At 47.7% G+C, this 21,957-nt stretch overlaps 1 protein-coding gene across 11 annotated transcripts in view; it reads right to left on the bottom strand.

Annotated features, from left to right (window-relative positions):
* The window catches only part of EXOC6B (exocyst complex component 6B), a 243,507-nt gene that overhangs the window by 110,591 nt on the left and 110,959 nt on the right, over positions 1 to 21,957 (bottom strand). The window lies entirely within an intron of this gene.

Genomic DNA, 21,957 nt, shown 5'->3' with positions numbered 1-21,957 from the left:
TTTTCAACCCAGGCCATTCTATGATTCTATGATACCTGCACAATTCAATCCAAGTACCTAACAAAGACTAATTTTACCCTGATCACTGAGTGGAACAAACCCAAATACAGGTCCAAGTGTACCTGAGTTGGACTAGATGACCTTTCAGAGTTTCCAACTCAAACAGTTCTACCATCCTGTGACCCCTCTGTACCCGTTTCCCAATATCCTTGGGCAACCCTCCCCTTTACCAAACCCTAAGTTGGACAAACATCCAATCTACCTAATGATGGGGACAGTGAAACAACCAGATTTTTAGTGTTGGTGGACATCAAGAGGGGAACAGTGACGCCAGAAGGAGCAGCAGAAATTCTTGCACTGATTCTCAGTGATGCAAAGCAAGAAACATCAGAGAGTTTAAGGAAAAGATGCTTGGATGGGTAATTACTATTCTATTCGACTGGCCGGTTCAGTAGGAGAAAACAAATGAGTTTTTGAGCTCATTCTCACCCTTCACTGCCATGCCTCACCCACCATGGGGTCTGAACCTCCAGATGAGAGCCATATCCCAATATGCTCCCATAACCCAAGCACATGGGTTTCCCCTCCACGAGCATCGCCCACCCACACCAGGCACGGCACAGGGGTCAAGGTGCTGGTGGTTGAGGCCGTGCCTTTGTAGGGGTTTGGTTTTACCAAAAGCTACATCTGAGCACTCCACCCAGGCAGGGCAACGCAGCCACGTGGATCCTCAGATGCCACCTACCTGCTGAGCCCTCCAGGTCCCCCGGGCTATGTAAAACCTCGCTGGTTTCTCCCTGCCTGTTTCTCCCTCCCCCTCACCCGTCCTGTTTTATGTCTGAAATTGGATTATAAACATTTCAGAGAAGGGACAAGGCCTCGCTTTGAACTGGTAGGAGACAAAAATTCTCATTTGGAATTCGCAAAACAAACAAGACGCAACAACAAATATCACCTGCCTGAGAAAGGCACCAGACCCCAACCTCTTCTACCCAGAAAACAAAGAAATGCAAAAGAAAACCCGATGCTAATTTAATGATGCTGAGGTTACTCCATCGTTACACAACCAGGCTGCCTCAAAAAGGCCTCAGCTAAAGGGGAGTTGGGCAACTTCTGTTTCTTTCTACATGTCTGGTCTTCAACATTTCTTCTACTGGAGTTGGACTCAATGATCCATATGGGTCCCTTCCAACTCAGGATATTCTGTATCAGAGCTCAAGCCCCTACGCTGTGCTGCTGCTCTCAGTTTGGCAGTGCAGTAGGAGAACCAGACTGTTCCATATCCCCACTCAACCACTGCTGGGATCAGATTTTAGGCATCCATTAAACTTTGCTTTGCCTCATTCCTCAAAACCTACACGAGTGGAAGAAGAACCCAATCATCTCCCAGCAGCATCACTGTGAAGCCTCTCACTAACTCAGCACAGCCTGCTACCAATGAGTGATGCAAACTCCTAATTGAAGGCTTTCTCCCCCTGCCTCATCCCTATTAAATTGCTGTTGGGCCCCACCGAAGGCAGGAGCCCCAAAGGACCAACCCCCGAGAGCAGCTTTACGCAACGTCCCATGGAAGTCAGCAGGTAATTAATTCCCCATTAGAGAATGCACAGAAGCTGCCATCTCCCCAGGCCATGCAGGACCTCGGGGACCTCAAGGAAGTCTTGAAAGCAGTTCATCTCCCAAAGGCCGGTCTGAAACCAATCAGCTATTTTAAGACCAGATTTTGAACATTTCTAGGACTACGCCGCAGCAATTCGTGCCAGCTGAAATGGCCTTCCCTCCAACCAAGCTTTCTGATGGCAACACCTCCCTGCTCCCCTCACCCTCCTCACACACTTCTTCATGACCGAAAGGCCAAGAGGTGTCCCCTCACCCAGCTCCCTCTCGGGGTCTCCCTCCCATTGCCCTCTGTCCCCTCCTCTACCTGCCCACCTCATCGCAGAGCTCCTCCACATGGAGATTCTCCATGCAGCTGCCTACCGGGCAGTGGGGACAACATGTGTCCCCCTGGCCCTAAGCTGAAACCACCGACCCCATCACTCAGCTCCATTGAGGACGCACTGCCAGACTTTGTGAAAACTGATTGTATTCCTGCTTTTCTGATGGCTTGAGGAGTCATAGAATCATAAAGGTTGGAAAAGACCACTAAGATCAAGTCCAACTGCTGATCCATCACCACCATGCACACTTATCATAGAATCATAGAATGGCTCGGGTTGGAAGGGACCTCAAGGATCATCAAACTCCAATCCCCCCACCACAGGCAGGTTCACCAACCTCCACATTTAATACCAGACCAGGCTGCCCAGGGCCCCATCCAACCTGAACACCTCCAGACTAATCATGCCTCATGAAGCACGGGAACCAATTTTATCATAATATTCTCTGATCATTAAGCTAATTTGGGTTGCACTTTAACTGGAAAAACTTTCCCTTTTCCTCCAGCAAGAGAGACGTGAGCTGGACTGGAGATCCCATACAAAGGCTTTGCTATAAACCTGCCCTACACCTTGGTGGGCACCTCCAGCCCCACATGGTGCCTGGATGCTCTGGACGTCAGGTCCTCCTGGATCCAACCCAGCACATGGCTTTAACTTCAGCAGAGGAGAAGCAAAGACGTTTGAAAGCATTCCCAAAAATATGCAAGCCATATTCACATTTTAACAGTTTCCCAAAAATTCACAGCCCCGAGAACTGCCAATTTAACCAAAAACATCTCCCCCCAATGCACTGTTCCCTGTATTTTCCTTCTTGAGCCTTTTCTGAATGACCCAAGAATTAGAGGCTGTCTCATGAGAGGCTATTCCAAAGAAAAACTTCTCCTCCCATAAAAAAAAATCTCTCTCAGCACTATTCACATTTTTCTTAGGCGCTATTTCATCCTTTTCTCTTAAGTGCATTCCTCCATCGTCCCCCCAGACCGTCTCATCGCTCATGCATTATATTCTCTTTAGAATGGGAAGCCTTTCTTCCCCTTGGTGGCAGTTTTAGTTAGACCACCCAGCTTCCCACATTTGACCTACTTAGGACCATACAACTTATCACGTCTTCAGATAATATTATTCCTCTTCTCTATTTTTAATAACATTTTCCTCTGGGTGAGAAAAAATAATAATAATAAAACAAAAGAAAGCAAAACCAAACAAACCACACCAAAAAAAATAAAAGCATCCAGAAAAGACTACAAGATCCCAACTTTTATGTACTACTCATCCAGAAACACCACGTAGTATTCACACTTCCATCCATTCCAACCAATGCTTTGATAAAAGCTCCTCAGCAGAGTGACCCAAACCTACACCCACAAGCTCAGAGCAGCAGAACTGTGTGCGTATGTGCCCTACTGCTGCCTTCCATGTCCCTTCAGTGGGAAGAACTCAACTTCTTTTCTTTCTTTTCTCTTAAAAGTGGTTATTACCCTGTACAGATCAGTTGCATCTGTAACACCTTTTCTTCCTAAAGAAAGGTGGAGGTGTTCAACTAACGTGTAGATGTGGCACCCTGGGACGTGGTTAGAGGGCATGGTGGAGGTGGGCTGGACTTGAAGATTACTTAGAGGTCTTCTCCAACCTTATAGATCCTACGACTCCATAAAATAACCTTCATGCATAAGCAGATATCAAGCAGCATGAGGCCCATGGGAAAGGCTATTGCAGGGAGCATATCCCAGCCCCAACCTCCCATTGACTTCCACATTCACTATGGACCTTCAACAGCAGCAAGACACTGCTAAGACATACCATTAGAGAGGCAGAATCCCTTAACGGCTTCTTGTAAGCTCAATCCAAAATGTGAGGCAACCAGAGAAGCATGCTGGGGAGAGGAGAAGGAGGTACTTTTCTTATTTATCCATTTACTTTTAATCAGAACAGGTTTCTCTCAACTCTCATTGTCTTAATTTAAACAAGTGGGAAGAATCCAAAGCTCCACTTCCAAACTACACATTTATTCTAATCACTGGTCCAAGAAAAAACCTCAATAATGCCTCATATTTTTATAATTACCAGGCAGAACTTTCCTTCACAAATTAGCTTCAGAGTTCCCAGAGTTGGCAATGAGAGACAGATAACTAAGATCGTTGATGAGCACCACATAAGGGAAAACAGAATATAATCACGAGAATGCAAAAAACAACAGCTGAAAAAAATACAAGAAGTTTCATTAGTCAGGAGCAGCAGAGAGCTGAGAGCAAATCTAGCTGTGAATTACATGGGGAAAGTGTGCTCTAAAGCTTGTCCTGTTATTGTCCTCAGCAAGCACTTAAAATGATCACTAAAATGGAACTTCTTGGAGCCAGGATGTATGGATGACAGTATTTTGGGTCATTACATTCCTGCTAACTTGGAGCAGAAACCTACCCCATGCACCTCATGCAATGGAATCGTACCAGCTATGTACAATTGGGGATATTACCAGCAGAGCCCTTACCACAATCATTAGTCCATTCCCCCAAAGAAACATCATAAGCAAGGCGATGTGTGATAACAGACCAAATAAGCAAGGTAATATGTGATAACAGACCAAACTTAACTGCTGAGTAGATGCCTCCCTTGATGAACCCAATCTGCCACTAGTTCACTATCTCTATGCAGGCACCACTTAACCACACATGCAAATCAAGCAGAAATAGCCCCAATTCACTTGTAACAGCTTAGATGAAGCACTGAAGAATGCTTTTGTAGACCCCTATCCATGAACCACACCACTCTTACCACTGTAGCTGTGGTTTAAGCAAGCAGATCAGCGATGACTTTGGTTGTCCTTATTTTGGTGATTTTAAACACATAGCACACCCGCATTCAGTAATGTACTCAGTAATGTATTAGCACTTGCTGCTGCTTGACCTGGACTTATGTTAAATTTCTCTCTCACTTTCACTGGTTCTCCATTTTCCTTTGAGTTTGGTCCACAAAAATTCTTAGTCACTAATTTTGGGAATCCTCTCACCTTTAAAAGTGGTGATACAGCATCCCACAAGAGCACGGTGAGATGTGCCACAAACCAGCAGCTCTGTTCCTATACAACCACCTCAACTACTCCTTGAGAAGCAGATCAGCATTCTACTCTCTATATAAGTCTGCCTTCAGCCAGCTCCTTGGACACAAGAACAAGATGTAGAGCAAACAAAATCTAAAACAACGAGTTAAGGTGTCAACATGGATGACACGGGGCAAATACATGGTTGGATGGGGAGCTTATGAGGGTTGGGGTAAATGGGAGAGATGGAGGAAGGAGATGGAGCCAGGTTGGCTTTTCATGGCAGTGCCCAATAGGAGACACAGCAGGTACAAACGAAACAAAGACATTCTGACTAGTTATGACAAAAATCTTTCCCAGAGAGGTTCTGCAGTCCTCATCCTTGGAGAACTTAAAAGACCTGCCTGGATAAGGTCCTGAAATACTGGGTTGGATCTCACAGGCGACTTGCTCTGAGCAAGACTGGACCGGAGACATCCTGAGGTCCCCTCCAACCTGGCTGACCCCATCCTGGGAACAACAGGCTTTATGAACAGGCTACTGAGGTTCTGAAACCTCCAGGTAGTTTCACATGTGACTTATTTCCAAGCCTGGGTTCCAAAACATCCTGGTCACCAGCCATTTCCAATGCATCACATCCTGTGAGGAGGATGGGCCAGAACTGGGGCCAAGCTCCCCCTTGGGGGGGATTTAGCCAACCTTGGTCTCATTCAGGAAATAGCAGAATATTCCTTTTCCTCCACATCACTGAGCAAGGGTGATGCAGTTTGTCACCCCTCACCTGGCTGAAACAGCCCCCCACAGACAGCATTTCATTTTCATTCGCGTACAGGTGCTAAACAACACCTGGCATCACATCAGCACTGAGGAGACCCTCAATCAAACCTGGATCTCCCTTCTTGTAGCCCCCAAATCTCACGGGCACGCACAAAATCAGACCCACACGTATAACCCCTCTCCCAGTGGGACTCACAACAGCTCTCTGGACATGACCTAAGTTCTAAAATCCTGCAAGCAACCTCCAGAATACCGAAGATGGGCAGTTTGTTTTAAGGAGAAACAATCCTCCAGCACTTAAAAAACCCATTGGGAGTGTGTGTGCTAGCTGGAAACAAGCTGCAGAAAGATGAGCTGGGAACGTAACGAGCCCTAAAGAGCCCACAAAACAAGAGAAAATTGGTAGTCACTTATGAGACACAAAGAAGACCGGCTCCCAAGCAGATGCTTAACTTTAAAAGCATAAATATTCCCGAATGACTTCACATAGACACAGGGGTACGCATGCAGGTGCTCCAAACAGAGCCTGAGAGGGCTTTGCTGAACCAGGATCAAAAAGGCTCAGCCCCGTGGAACCACTTGTTTACTGTAAACACCACCTCCAGACCGAAAACAAAAAGATAAAGTGAACCAGAAAACTGCGTGGGGGGAAGAGAGAGCAGCGGTGTGGGGATGGCTGGGCCCTGCGGCTGCCCCACAGCAGGCCGCGCTCAGCCCCACGTGCATGCAGTGCAGGCTCACCCCACATCTGACCACTGCCACAAGCATTAGGGCTGCAGAATGACAGAATCATAGCCTGGTTGGGCTGGAGGGGACCATAAGGATCTTCCAGCCCCAAGCATTGCTATGGGCTGGGTGCCCACAGCAGCACGCTGCCCAGTGCCCCATCCATGGCTTTGGGCACCTCCAGGGATGGGCAGCAGTGCCAGTGCATCACCTCCAACCTCCTCTAACCCAGACCTCCCCTCTTTCAGTCTACATCCACTCCTCGACCAGTCCCTAGCAGACTGGAAGAAGTCAGTCAAGCACAAAGCGAACGATGCGTTCTCAAGGTTCCAGGCCTTGCCCTCAACAACATGGCACCCGCCAAGCGAGGGAAGGCTCAGGAGCACACAGTACTGAGCTCCTGGTAGCACAGAAACTCAGCACGAGGTATTCAGGCCGCAGGAACCCAGGTGGGATCTCCCCTTCCCTTAAAGGAAAGCAGACTCCTTCCTCCCCAGGATCAGGCCATCACCCCGCTGTTGGGGACGCAGCTCCCCAGCCCTGCCTATAGGAAGCAACGTCTACTTTCCATTTAGGTGAGGGTAAAGCCTTTAATTTCACCCTCCTGGCTGCAGCTGGAGTTCCCTTTTAACTGCTTGGGCAGGGGAGTGAAGACAGTTTTATATGGAAAAAAAAATGCTGAAAAGGCCACTTTAATATGCTTGTATGTGAAAAGGAGACAGCTTTTCATACTGCACGATAATGAGGGTCAGCGGGATATTACACTTCACCATATGGCTAATTTGCACAGCAGGTCAATGCTCTATTTGCTTTTTTTTTCCCCCTTCTTTTTAAGACGGCCCTATAGATTAAGCTGCATTAAGACTAAACAAGAAAATAATAATAATAAAGAAATAATGAAGCGTGAGTAGGAGATGCCCTCTAATGTTCAAGCTTGGAAGGGCCAGAGAGGAGGTTTTGTAAAAATTAATTAATTAATCAATTAAAAAGAATAAAAACACATAAAGATGAGTGTGCAGGGAGAAGGCAAGATGCAGATGGCATCACCCTGCAGATGGCACTGACTCAGCACCAACCCATGCCCACTGAAGATGGGGATGCATCCCTACTGCCTGCAAAGGGCCATGCTGTCCCGTTGAAGCTTAGAATCCTATTCCTGTGGAGGAATAACCTCACACACCAATACAGACTGAGTGCTGACCTGCTGGAAAGGAGGTCTGCAGAGAAGGACATGGTAGACCAGTGGTTGACCAACAGTTGACCACAGGGTGACCATGAGCCAACAGGGTGATCAAGCTCAAGAAGACCTGTGGGACCCCTGGGGTGCACTTCACAGAGTGTGGACAGCAGGGCAAAGGCGGTTCTCCCCCTCTGCTCTGTCCTGTGAAGGGCAGATCTGGACACTGCACCCAGTGCTAGGCTGTCCAGTTCCAGGCAGACTGGGAACTGCTGGGAGAGCCCCACAGAGGGTGCAGAGCTGGTGGGGGACTGGAGCACCTCCTGATGGGGACAGGATGAGAGCCCCAGGGTTGTGCACCTGGAGGAGAGAAGGCTGAGAGGGATCTGAGCAGTGCTGATCAATGTCTGAAGGGTGGGAGGCAGAAGATGAGGCTGGGCTCCATTTGGTGGTGCCCAACGCCAGGACAAGGGGCACTAGGCACAAACTGGAGCTCAGGGAGTTTCATCTGAATACGAGAACATGGGGAAGAAATGTTTTCTTGACTTGGAGGCTGACAGAGCCCTGGAACAGCTGCCCAGAGAGGTGGGAGAGTCTCCTCCAGAGATACTCAAACCCACCTGGATGCTCTCCTGTGCAACCTGCTGCAAGGAACTCCTTTAGGCAGAAGTTGGACTGGGTGATCTTCAGAGGTGCCTCCAACCCCTATGACTCTCTAAGTAAGCTTTATCATTAGTGGAGCGTTCAAGCAACCCTTGAAATACAGAACTTGTTTACTTGCATCAGAAAAGCCCATTTGTCCTGGCGTGTCCCCACTCCGGGCCTGGCCCAGGCGTGACCCGGTGAGGCACTTCCCGTCCTGGAGCCGACAGCGGCCACAGCTCCCAAAAAATCTGGTGCCTAAAGATTAGGGAGCCCAACCCGTGCATCTGCAGAGGGCAAACAGTTTGATTAACGAGCCTGGCTTGTGTAATCGCCTCCCGCCCTTCCCTGCTGCAGCCCAGTGTTAATTTATTAAATACCTTAACAAAGGGCCTTTATTAGCGGCCTTCACTTGGCGGGCTGCTTGCGGAGCGTTGCTAGCTACATCTCATAAAGCTTTAATTGACTGCTGCTTTTCACAACCTCTGACCTGGGAGCGCAAGCAGCCGGCTGTGCTGGCTGAAGGGTGAGCCCTGAGGAGCTCCTGGCCCCAGGGAGCTGGTAGGGATGCGACATGCTTGGATGAGCCCAAGGGAAGGGAGACGTGCAGATGGGCTCCTCCTGGCTCCCCGCAGCACCCGGAGCCAATTTGAGCTCCCACAGTTGCTTCCCTTTTCCTAATAGGAAGAAAAGTTGATGCGGTGAGAAGCGTGAGGTCGTATGGCTTGAGTAATGTGGAGTGGAGCAAGACATTGTCTTCTCAGTTAAAGATCACGGAACTAAGAAACAGAGGGGGAAGAGAAGCAGATCCCAGTCGTCCGTCCGTCCGTCCCCCCCCATCCCATGATCCCAAGGAGCAAAACTTCACCCTGCTCCAACACAAAAGCAGCAGGAGGAGCCTGGGGGCCAGTAGCAGAAATCCGAAGTGCCATAGAACTCTCAGCTTCAGCCATGAGCAGAGGTTCCGCTTTGTTGGAATGGAAAATCATCACAGAAACACGAAGGCTGGAGAAGAGCTCTAAGATCCCCAAGTCCAACCCCAACCCATCCCACCATGCCCACAACCACGTCCCTCATTGCCACATCCCCACGGCTCTGGAGCACCTCCAGGGATGGTGACCCCACCACTCCCTGGGCAGCTGTGCCAATGCCCAACTATTCTTTCAAAGAATAACTTTTTCCTAATATCCATCACTGTAGCTGCAGAAAACTTGCTGCTGACAACATGAAAAATCAGGGAATTAAAGACTTGCTTTGAAATCTGAAAGGAAAACAACATGAATGCATGGGGAGACTAAAGCTGCCAGCATGCAGCTGCACCTCCAGCATGGTGCAAGGGGCAGGTAGCTCCTATCTCTGCTTCCCCAGAATCACAGCTGCTCCTGCTGCTCACTCAGCTCTCAGGATCCTAACCTGGGTCCCAAATATTTGGCCTCCAGCCTCAGAAGCTAGAACAGAGAGAACAGCATAGGTATCATAGAATGGCTTGGGTTGGAAGGGATCTCGAAGATCATCAAGTTCCAACCCCCCTGCCACAGGCAGGGCCACCAACCTCCAGATCCAGCACTAGCCCAGGTTGTCCAGGGTTCCATCCAACCTCATCTTGAATACCTCCAGGGAGGGAGCATCCACAGCCTTCCTGAGCAGCCTGTGAGCTATCTAAGCTTTCATCAAAAATAAATAAATAGGCATTGCTAATCCTTCTAACTGCAGAAAAAGAAGGCAAGAAAATGAGGACAGAGTGCACTTCAACTGCTCAAATCCAGGAAAGAATTTCACAGAATCATCATAGAATGGCCTGGGTTGAAAAGGACCACAATGATCATCTGGTTTCAACCCCCTGCTATGTGCAGGGTCACCAACCACCACACCAGGCTGCCCAGAGCCACATCCAGCCTGGCCTTGAATGCCTCCAGGGATGGGGCATCCACAACCTCCTTGGGCAACCTGTTCAGTGTGTCACCATCCTCTGGGTGAAAAACTTCCTCCCAGTATCCAACCTAAACCTCCCCTGTCTCAGTTTAAAACCATTCCCCCTTGTCCTATCACTATCCACCCTCGTAAACAGCCATTTCTTTTCTTTCACTTCATTCATATTTTTCATACACTGGTATAACCAGGAAAGAAATCAAGTTTAAAAGAGCAGAAGCCTCAGTTCTATGAAGCAGCTCAAAGTATTTTCACCTCCTCCAAATACAAAAGAAACACTCCGAAATCTTAACGTCACCCAAACCTTTGGCACCACTGGAGCTCTGAGGTCTTATCTGCAGTTCCAAAGCAGTGCCCAGGAGCTGCCCACACCCCAAAGTGGAAACCACTCCTTGGATATTAAGAGAAGCTTCTTCCCCAAAAGAGAGGTCAGGCACTGGCACAGCTGCCCAGTGAGTGGTGGGGTCATCATCCATGTTGAAGCTCCAGAACCATGGAGATGTGGCACTGAGGGACGTGGTCATTGGGCATGGTGGGATGGGTTGGGCTTGGGGATCTTAGAGGTTTTTCCCAACCTTACTGATTCCATGATTCCCACCAGCACATCCAGAGCTTGGTGGATCTTTCTCTCCCACCAACAGAGCCCATTCCTACAGGTAACACAGCATTTGCTCTGTTGCTCCACAGAGTGCAAAAACCTCATCCCTTCCCAAACGCAAGCCCAGGTCCAGCCACCACCAAAACCCTACTGCTAACCCGAAGTCCAGGAGGAAGGATGGGGTGCAGGATTGAGGCCACATGCTCAGACTCTACAGTACACTGAAGAAAGAGAGCACATTAATCCCTACACCCATAACAGATGGTTGCTGCCATTCAGACGATTCTTACAGCGGAATCACAAGGCGCAGCCTGGCCTCGTGTTGAGAGCTCACACCACATCTCCCACTGCATCCTGGGTTTCAGGTAACTGCAAGGGGAGAACGGACAGCATCCCCTCTTAGAAGTTTATTCCCTCGTGAGGTTTTTAACCTCTGCAAAGCAAAGGATGACCTTCCAGGAGAGAGGACATCCTGCATGTGTATGCACACTCCTAATGTGACAGATGAGCAGCGCCGGTAAATCTTCGAGGTATTCCAAGATGCAAATTCCACTTCCATCTCATTTTAATAGGCTGAAATGTCAACCAGAAATGTGTTTTCTTTTCCATTTAATAACGGTAGAAAAATAAAGCATATTTGCAACTGCTCAGTCATCGGTTTGGAGCTGCCGGGTTCATTTAACAAGAGCTTGGCAATGCAAGGCTCTCTGTTTGTGCTGCTCACGTACCATTTGTTTTGTTATCCCGCTGAGCCAGGACTGAGCACCACAGCTCTCCCTTAAGCTACAGCAAGCAGAAGATGCTGCCCCAGTCTAACACGCCGTTTAACATCACATCATCCTAATAAAGAGAGCTGATCCACACGTATAAACACCAAACACATGGCCACGCTCTCGAAACTGTATTTATCAAATCAATTCTTGATATTAAAAATAGATATGTTCATCCAGAAGGAACGTGCAGAAAGACTCCAATGCTTTAAAATATCCCCCTCGGGGCCCTTTGCTGATCTTAAAGACTTCACATTTTAAGAGCTAGGAAAAAAAAAAAAGAAAGAAGGCCTCCAAATTTGGAGCTGCTGTGCCTGACAAATGAAGTGAAGCGCGGAGCAACGCTGAGCTGTAAAAGGCGAGAAGGACATTAAACTTCTCTGAGATGACAGCTCGAGCTTTCACAGCTCCTTGGAGTTAATGCTGCTCCAAAGGAGCGCAAAGCAACGTGCACGAATGGAGACTCGATGGGAAGTGTAATCTTCTGCTGGGATTAATAGTCAGGAGTTTATCTCCGAAGGGGTAGCAGCACAACAGGAGATCCAACGCATGGTCGGACCCAGAAGACCAGTGACAGCGATAAGGAGTCAAACAAAACCCATCTCTCTCTGTTTTTAATAGCTTTGGTTGTGTTTTCAGATGACAAAATACATCACCTAACAGTGTACATTTCTGAGAGTGATGCCAATGGGCAGCGCCATACAAAAACACAGACCTTTGGTCTTCCCAGCCTCTAGTGGAATACTTCCTGAAACTGCTCCAGGGACAGATAGAAAGAGACCTTCTCTTAGCACTAAATGGCTTTTCTCTATCAGCTTCATTGCTGCTTTCAGACTTTCCAGTCATCTGCATGCACCTCCCATTACGTATATCGATCCACCTGCTTTCCCCAGCATCCCTACGGATACAACTGCTCCATACTGGGTCATAAACCACCGATGTGCTTCCATCTGTTTGGAAGACAATGTCTTTGGATGCTGCAACTTGCCAAGAGTGGCTCGACTTAGTTATCCAGAATTAGTGCCTCATGTCCCAAGAGCCAGCTTGGATGGGGCTCTGGAAGCCTGAACTGGTGGGGGGCAGCCTTGCCCTTGGGGCATGGAACGAGATGATTATAGAATGGCCTGGGTTGAAAAGGACCACAATGATCATCCAGTTCCAACCCCCTGCTATGTGCAGGGTTGCCAACGACCAGACCACGCTGCCCAGAGCCACATCCAGCCTGGCCTTGAATGCCTCCAGGGATGGAGCACCCACAACCTCCTTGGGCAACCTGTTCCAGTGCGTCACCACTTCCTCCTAATATCCAACCTAAACCTCCTCTGTCTCAGTTTAAAACCATTCCCCGTTGTCCTATCACTATCCACCCATGTGGATCCCTTCCAGCCCAAGGCATCCTATGGTTCTATGATTCCACTAGCCCTGCCCGTGAAACCTGAATAAAAGCTGAATATTTTGCAGGGCAGACCACAGAAGAATATGCAATAAAGCTGCATATGGCTAAGACACACCAACATAAAGGAGCTTCTCCCAGACAAATATTAGCATCCACCCATCAAATAAATCTTTAATGCTGCAGAACAGGACACGAAAGGGACACGGAAAGAATTGTGAGCATCCCAAGTGAGCTCATAGTTCAATAGCTACGGTGGGAACTGTACCCCTTTTTGCACCCAGCGTCTCTTTCATGCCATCCCTCCTCCCAGAAAGCCAACAAACAACTCTGCCTCGCTGCACCAACAGCTCTGAGGTAGGGGAAGGCGATGGTTGAGCCCCACGCCGGGTAATGCTCGAAAGAAATCACTGCACGCTCAAACAATGGGATATTTGTCAAAGTGCAGCTCCATCACCAGCAATCATCTGTTTTTCATAACTACATTTGACCTAAACTGAACGGACTGAACAAGTAGCCTGTGTTTTTCATTCTCCGTTGCAGCTCCCTTTCCTCCCCCCCCCTCCTTTTTAAGTCATAGTTTCAAAAGTTACAAAGCGATGATGTAGGCAGATATTGCCTCATTATAAATGGCAGTGGCTTAATATTTTCAGGTTGCATTTTTGGCGATCCCCTCTTGGTTCCAGGTGACCTGTAAGGTTAATGCAGGGGGATGTGCCTTCTCCATATGCTTGCTTTCCATTCGCCCTCCCTGCAAAGGAAAGCACAGCCCTATGCTTCCAGCGCATAGAGAACTTCTAACCACAAGCTCTTCTTTCAGAATGTATTTAAAATTCATTAAAACTTCATAATGAATGAGCTGCCAGGAAAACAAACAAAGCTATTCAGGACATGCCCATAGAGTCTTCCATGCAAGGCCACCGAGCACAACGCCTTTGGGAGGCAAATATCTGCCCACAGAAGAAAGCTCACCCCGGTCCCGAGGAAGGAAGGAAATGGGTCACAAGCTTTGCAAGGAAGGATGCATCCCCACAACTAATCAGCTCTTGTCAAGTGCTCCCATCAATTAAAAAGAGAAAACAAGAGAAACTCGTGTGAAGAACAGCGCAGAACGAGTCCTTAAGAAAGCGGGTCCAGAGGGAGAGCAAGGAGCCAAGGGAAGAGGAAGGTGGAGGAAGAAGAGGCAAAATGTAATGAGGAGAATGTCGTCTGCAAACCTCAGCTGTTTCTCACTGCCTTTCTACCAGTTGGTGCTTTAAGCTCTGTGTCTCCTACCAGAGAGCTAATCACACCTACAGACAGGATTCTGTGCTGATTACAGAGACTCACAGGGAGAAATAAGTCCCTAAATGTGGATATTTCCATTAGGAGACAGTGCTGTGCTGCTGGATGATCTGAGCTCAAAGCTCCCTGGGTTTTGCCCTCCCTGAACTCAAGCATGCACTTAGAAGAGCAGAAAAGCCCCCGTTTTGCACGTTGTACTCAAGGGAAAGAATGCTGCTCATTCCTAAGGCTCTTCTACAACATGTTTGGGTTGGAAAATTAAACCTGCATCTTTGTTTTTTGTTCTTTCAGCCCAGAACTTTGGGGAATGGTCAGGGAGGGCAGAAATACAAACAAGAGAAAGCCCAATAAATAGACCTCCTGCTTCATGTGCCACTGTGGGGAGCAGATTCAGCATTCCATACATCTCCATGATGGAAGGACGCTGTGTCCAAGCATCTGCTTGCAGGTTTTCCATCCCAATGACCTATGGTTTTCTACTTTTTAAGGCAATGATGTGCACTAAGCAATTCAAATGGGCACATGGGATGCTATATGGGCCATTCCAACCTGCATCAAACAAGCATGACCGCTGCTCTGATCGGGTCTCAGCTCTGTCCATCCCAACCAACACGTGCAATAATCACAGGTTTGAAGAAAATGGTTCAATCAAGGAGCCAACATGACCAGACAGTGAAATTGCTGTGTTACACTAATACAGACTGACATGCAAACACCAGCACTTGGCTCACTCAAGCAGAACAGCAGTTCTCCTTCCTCCTCTCCAGCCACCAACCAGACCTGTTGAGTAACCCTGTGCAACATGACCTTGTGCAAAAGATGCCAGCTGCCTCCTGGGATAGGCAAAGAGCTGCCAGCAGATCCAGGCCCTCCTGCTCTGATGTATCTGGAGTGCCAGATCCAGGCCTGGGCTCCACAGGACATGAGGTGTGGAGCTGCTGGGGAGAGCCCAGAGAAGGGCCATTGAGACACTGAGGGATGGGGGAACCTGACTAACAGTGAGAGGCTCTCAGCCTGCAGGTGAGAAGGCTCAGATGGACCTTACATATATGCACAAATACCCAAGGGGAGGTGGGGAATGACCAATCTGAACAGGACAAGAGGCAATAAGCACAAACCAAAAAGAAGGAATTTCCACTGAACTTAGGAAAAAAAAAAACAAAACACATTATTACACTGAATCACAGAATAGTTGAGGTTGGAAGGAACTGCTTGGGGTCATCTAGACATCTAGACCAACCCTCTGCCTCCAGTAGGGTCACCTAGAGCACGCTGGCCAGCATCACATCCAGATGGGCTCTGAAGTAGACTCTACAACCTCTCTAAGGCGACCAAACAAGTTGCCCAGAGAGGCTCTGGATCTCCATCCTTGGGTATATTTGAAGCCCAACTGGACACAGCCCTGAGCAACCCCAGTGCAGCTGAATAAGGTGATCACCAGAGGCCCTCTCCAATCTCATCCTATGATGCTGTGAAGTGAACACAACAGTAATTATCCTACAGGGCAACAACCCATACACACATGGGCACATGTACAAGTCAGTGTGCATCCACTGAGCTGTAAGCTCTACACACTAAAATGGTAGGAAGCTTCCTACCCAACAGCAGCTGTAGGAAACATGCTCTGTGGCATACCTAAGTTATTACAGCAATAAAAAGTTTGGTATTTAGTTCTCTGCATATCCTTTGGTTAACATTAAAAGCAAATTATTAAAAGGAACAGGCCCAACTTTTCAGACTGCATTGTTCCTAATAGTTTTCATCCTGAAGGGCTCCAAAGCATTTCAACACCACCCGACAGCCATGGCTGAGGCTAGAGGCTTTAGACAAGCTGAAGGGAGTAAGGCAGAAAACAAGATTTAACGGCAAAAGACAAAACCCTGCTCTCATAACAGCTCTGGTGAGTTGCTCAGTGTCAGTGAGCAGCAGATTTATGGAATCATGGAAGGGTTTGAGTTGGAAGGGACCTTCAAAGGCCATCTGGTCCCACTCCCTGCAAGGAAGAGGGACATGCACAGCTCCATCAGGTGTTCAGAGCCCCATCCTGCTTGACCTTGGGTGTATAATGGGGCATCCACTGCCTCTCTTGGCAACCTTTGCCAGTGCCTCACTAAATTAAGTCCCTCTAGCTGTAGGTTTCTCTGTTCATTGCAAAGGAGTCAGACTAGATGACCTCTGAAGGTCCCTTCCAACTCAAACCATTCCAAGACGTTATGAAAGCTGCTTTCTGGTCTTGGAGTTGATCACAGAATCATAGAATGGTTGGGGTTGGAAGAGACCTCAAGGATCATCAGCTCCAACCCCCCTGCCACATGCAGGACCACCAACCTCCACATTTAATACTAGATCAGGCTGCCCAGGGCCCCATCCAACCTGGCCTTGAACACCTCCAGGGATGGATGGGGCATCCACAGCCTCTCTGGGCAACTGTTCCAGCACCTCACCACTCTCTGAGTAAAGAACTTCCCCCTGACATCCAACCTAAATCTTCCCTCCTTCAACTTCAAACCGTTTCCCCTTGTCCTGCTGTTATCTACCCTGTCAAAGAGTTGGCTCCCCTCCTGTTTATAGGCTCCCTTTAGGTACCGGAAGGAGCTGAAGCAACTTTTGGGTTCTGTGTGCTTCTCTTCTTCCCCCCTCCCAGCTGAAGCCACCGTGCTCCTGGAATGCGAAGGCAGCATTTGTTCATTGTGAGGGCTCTGCCTTGTTTCCACATTTTCCTGAACAAAGGACTGAAATAGTGGGTATATGCGTCACAAGCCTGTCCTGAACATTGCTCACCCTTTCCTGCACAAATATTTGTAAACAGATTGAGAATTAATGTCCAGCCAACTCAAGACCCTTCATAAAAAAGGGTTTTTATTGAAAACAGGATGGCAATCATTTCCCAGATCTGCTGCATATAGGCCTTTAAGATGAGAAACAACGTACAGAGCAGGAAAACAGCAACCCGCAGCTGTGCACTGAGCGAGATGCATAAAGCATGGTGGCTTATTATTTTATGGCCTCCACCCCAACAAACACTCCCTTCTTAGAAAAAAAAATAATACAATATGAAGTTTCTGGTCAGCACATAATAATTCCCTCAGGTTCATTTATGTACAAAACATACAGCTCCGCTAACATGAACAGCTCATGGGGAGGACCTTTGCCCATGTCTCTTTTTCTATAAGATTCTATAATAATTCTCCAATATGCTCTGCAGCACAAGGTAAGAAAGGGGACAGTATATTCTCCCAGCATTGCTTCCATGCACACCTTATCTCTTTTGCTTTCCAGTGGTCTGCACATATGGAGTATATTGGCAATGTCAACAAGGGTGGCCCATGAGCAGGACTCATAGCTGGGACTCCGCTCCCCCTCCACTTTTTGGCATTAGGACACAAAATACTGTTGGTTTGGTTTTGCTTCTTTTTCTTCAGGAGCAATACTAAGACATAGGAGGAAAGGTGGAGAGAGCCGGGTTGGTTGCATTTGGAAAGGTGAGGAAGCATCTAATGCAGGATGATAGCATAGATGCAGCCAGACTCCTCTTGGACACGGACACACAAAATACGAAGAGGGAAATTCAAATGAGTAACAGTGGGGAAAAAATACAAAGGTGGTTAAACACCAAAACTGGGACCCAGAGAGGTTAGGGAGCCTCCAACTCTGGAGATCCTCAAAACTCAACAGCACGTAGCTTGGAGATCCTTGATGTAACCTCAAGCCAGGAGTCTCCTACAGTCTTAATAACTGTGAGTCTATTATGAGACTGGAGGATGAGAAGAGTTTTAACATAAACGCTTCTCAGAGTTGTCCCTCTCTGTTCCACTGAGCTTTACCTTGGAAAACTCAACGCTCTCCAGGAACATTCTTGGCAAATGAGTGCACTTCTGTCATTACCACTTGTTATTTTTGAGATACCACCACTTTCTGGACACCACCACCACAGGGTAGCTGAGGTGTGTTCCCAACACTCCTGGGACCCTTCTAAGCCCCAACACCAGGAAATGGAGGAAACCTTCAGCAAAAGCCTTCCCATTCTTGCACAATCCAAATGGGTGCCATTTGCTTTGAATTCATAAAGGCTTTTGACGTGCCGTTCCATGTTATTCCTGTATCTCAGTTAGGATGGCCCAATATGGTGAGCGATAAGCTGGATGGGCTACTGGATTGGTGGTCAGGTTCTGAGGGCCATGGATGGAGTTTGTACCCTAAATGGGAGCTGGTAACAAGTGGAGAACCCCAGAAGGGTCCATCCTGCCTTAGGAGTGTAGAATGCGTTGGATTCAATCACCTGGTTCTAAACTCCAAGTTGCTTAACTTCTCCATCAGTGATTCAGAGGAGGTAACAGAGAACATTCCCATCGACTCTGCAATCAACACCAAACTGGGGAGGGGGAAGTCAGCACAGTGAGGAGCAGGGCCACTATCTGAAGAGGTCTCCATGTGAGATGGGAACCTGATAAATGCCAAGGTCCACGCCTGGGAGGAAGAAGCCCTCACCAGGCACCAATGGGGCTGGGGAGCAGCTCTGGGGGTGAGCACCAAGAATAGGCAGGTGGAGCTGAGCAATCTGCTCCAACCTCACTGTGATCAGAGCGTGGATGGGACCTCCTGATTACCCCCCTATCCCATATAGGAATCCATCCTCCACAACCCCACAAAACACTGGGCAGATGCAATGCAATCCCCATGGCCAGGACTAACAGAGTCAGCTTATTTCTTTCTTTCTTTAGCCACTACGACTGCAAAGGGATTGAAAATGAACTCAGTACTCGATGTAAACTACTGGGACATTTTCAGCAAATGAAGGCAGAGCTCTGCAAAGCCCTGGGAAAGCAGGGCTGCTGTAACCTCAGGTGACAAGCAGTCTGCATCCGGGCTATTGTAGTAAACGTATGGGGTTTTTTTTCCCCTCCTCCTAACATGTCTGTTTTCCAAGCTGAATATTTTAAGAATCAAGGCTGCCTGTGATCATATCTAGCCGGCTTAGAATGAACACTGATTTCTTTGCTGCTTCTTTGATCGAAGCCAAGTGGTTTTCTCATGGGTAATAAGGTCACAGGGTTAAAAGAGCAATATGACAATTACAAAAGTTAAATCTATTGCCACTACAGACAGACACACTACCCAGGGTCCATTAGCACGTAGTACAGAATGGTTATCACAGGTCACTGACACCAGTTCACTCTAATGGCTTTTCCTGTGTCCTTATCAATGCGGTGCACAAAGTGTCTCACCCTCAGCCTTTCCCTATGATCTCAGTGCTGTGTTTATAGCTATCTAACTCCACCAGGCACCAGTGGGTCAGCCAAGTCAGCAGACAGTGAGATACGCCAGGACAGAGCGATGGGACAATCTGCAAAGTGTCTGAGATGAACAAGGAGTTACCAGAGACTTCGAGAAGGAGATTTTTTCCATTCCCCCCCCCCCCTCAAAAACTAAAGGAGTCTAAACTGTTCAAGTTCCCAAGGACACAGAGGGAAAAACTTTACAACCCTGATCTCCAAAATAGAAGTACAGCCACAGACTTTCCGTGGTACGGTTCGTATTTCAGTATCAAATAAAAGAAACAACTCTAGAGTTACAGAGAGGGAAAAAAAAAGAGAGGGTTGGGGAGTGCTTATTATTTGAGCTGTGTTTCCTATAAGGGACTTTCTCACCCCTTAAAGAAGAACTTGAGCTGCTTTGCACCCTTAGCAAAAGGACAAACGTTTCGGTGCCCATGAGAGGCTGCACTGGGACAGAGGTATGGGCAGGTTCTGGGGTCAGAACACAGCAACCCACCGTAGCCAGAAGCAAACACGAGCCATGGTTTCTCCTCCCAGGGCTCTGCATGGCAAAGAGAACACAAAACATCATCCCTATCCCTAAAACAGGCAAGCCAGAACTTAACCAAGTGAATGCAGCTGAAGCACGCTGCGTGTATTTTATTAGAGGAACCTCACAGGCCTCTTATATTGAGTATTTTTAATAGATTCATTTTGTTTTTCAATTTGCTCTACATTTTCTTACCTCTCCTAATGCATTTCGTGCATCAAAGCAGCTCAGGGTCAGAGGGGCTCTGGGTAGAAGCAATATAGCTGATAAAAACGTCAGTGGTGAGATATGACAAATTTATAGTAAATACCTGTCAACTGCTATTTATCTAAATTATCCAGCTCTGGGATTCTCCACAAATACTCCATCAGCTGCAAGGCAGCTCCACTTTTACACCCGTATTTACATCAGAATCTGCTCCTTTTCTTTCTTGTTGTCGGTGGGGTTTTTTTTGGACACTTGTTCTTTACCCTAAAATGACCCCTTTGTAGCTCGGATCAAAGAGCTGGGAGCGTCAATACCAGTGTCTTCACCAACATGTGAAGAACCTCAAAGTAATTGGTTACCAATTAGCATAAACCTTTACAAGAGAAAAACACCTCGCTGAGACGAACCCTGAGCGCTACCAGGCAGCAGCACGGGCTGAAGCAGGAGCTCCACTGACCTAAATCACTTTCATCTGCCCCACAGACAACTGCTTGGCAGCGCCCTGCCTGCAAATTATCCTCCCTTTCTCACCTTTCTTCCTTTCTGTTTTCATTCCTTTCTGCTCTCCGCTCGCTCTTTGCTTTCTGACGCGCTACAGCTTATGGGAAACATGAAACAAAAACTGCTTTTCATTTCATGTTATGTAAAGCAAAGCAATTCCATGTCTTGGCCTTGAAATACAAGGCTCCCAACAGCTGTTCAGATGCTCCAGCAGATAAACCATCTGGCCCAAACCTCACCTTTCCTAATTTATTTTGGATATCGATCAAAGCAACCTGAGTATTACATAGACTTTCGTCAAAGACAACATAAAAGATAAAAACGTCAATGGCAAAATCACTTCACTGAAATCTCCCCGTTTCTTCTTTATATAATAACATCACCATTTTTCAACAAACTTCTCTATTAACTCAAAGAGAAGATGTACCTGATACCAACAGCCCAGCAGCCTCACCACCCTTCAGATGAATGTCCTCAAATAGCTCATGGCTGTTCTACCGAAACCAAAGGGGTTTTTGGCACTCAACCCCAGCTAAAAGCAGAGCCAGCCTTGTCCATGCAGCCCACAGTACGCACCCTGACCTTACTGCCTCCCTCTGTTAGTTCTTCATACAGTGTTCCTGGCTTCTGAAGGACCACCATATCCATGGTCTGATTTTTGGGTGGTCCTGTGTGGAGCCAGGTGTTGGGCTCGATGCTCCTTATGGGACTCTTCCAACTTAGGACATTCTATGATTCCATGATCCTTATGGGTCTCTTCCAACTTGGGACATTCATAGAATCATAGAATGGCTTGGGTTGGAAGGGACCTCAAGGATCATCAAGCTCCAATGCCCCTGCCACACGCAGGGCCACCGACCTCCACTTTTAATACTAAACCAGGCTGCCCAGGGCCCCATCCAACCTGGCCTTGAACACCTTCAGGGATGGACAGGGCATCCACAGCCTCTCTGAGCAGCCTGTTCCAGCACCTCACCGTTCTCATAGTAAAGAACTTAGGACATTCTATGATCCCATGACCCCTATGGATCTCTTCCAACTTAGGACATTCTATGATCCCATGACCCCTATGGGTCTCTTTCAACCTGGGACACTCTATGATCCCATAACCCTTATGGATCTCTTCTAACTCAGAATACTCAATGATCCTACAGTTCCAGCTTACAGCTTT

Source organism: Gallus gallus, chromosome 4, assembly GCF_016699485.2.
Source record: "Gallus gallus isolate bGalGal1 chromosome 4, bGalGal1.mat.broiler.GRCg7b, whole genome shotgun sequence".
Classification (NCBI taxonomy): domain Eukaryota; kingdom Metazoa; phylum Chordata; class Aves; order Galliformes; family Phasianidae; genus Gallus; species Gallus gallus.
Note: the sequence above shows the minus strand (reverse complement) of the source record. Positions and strands in the feature narration are given on the sequence as shown.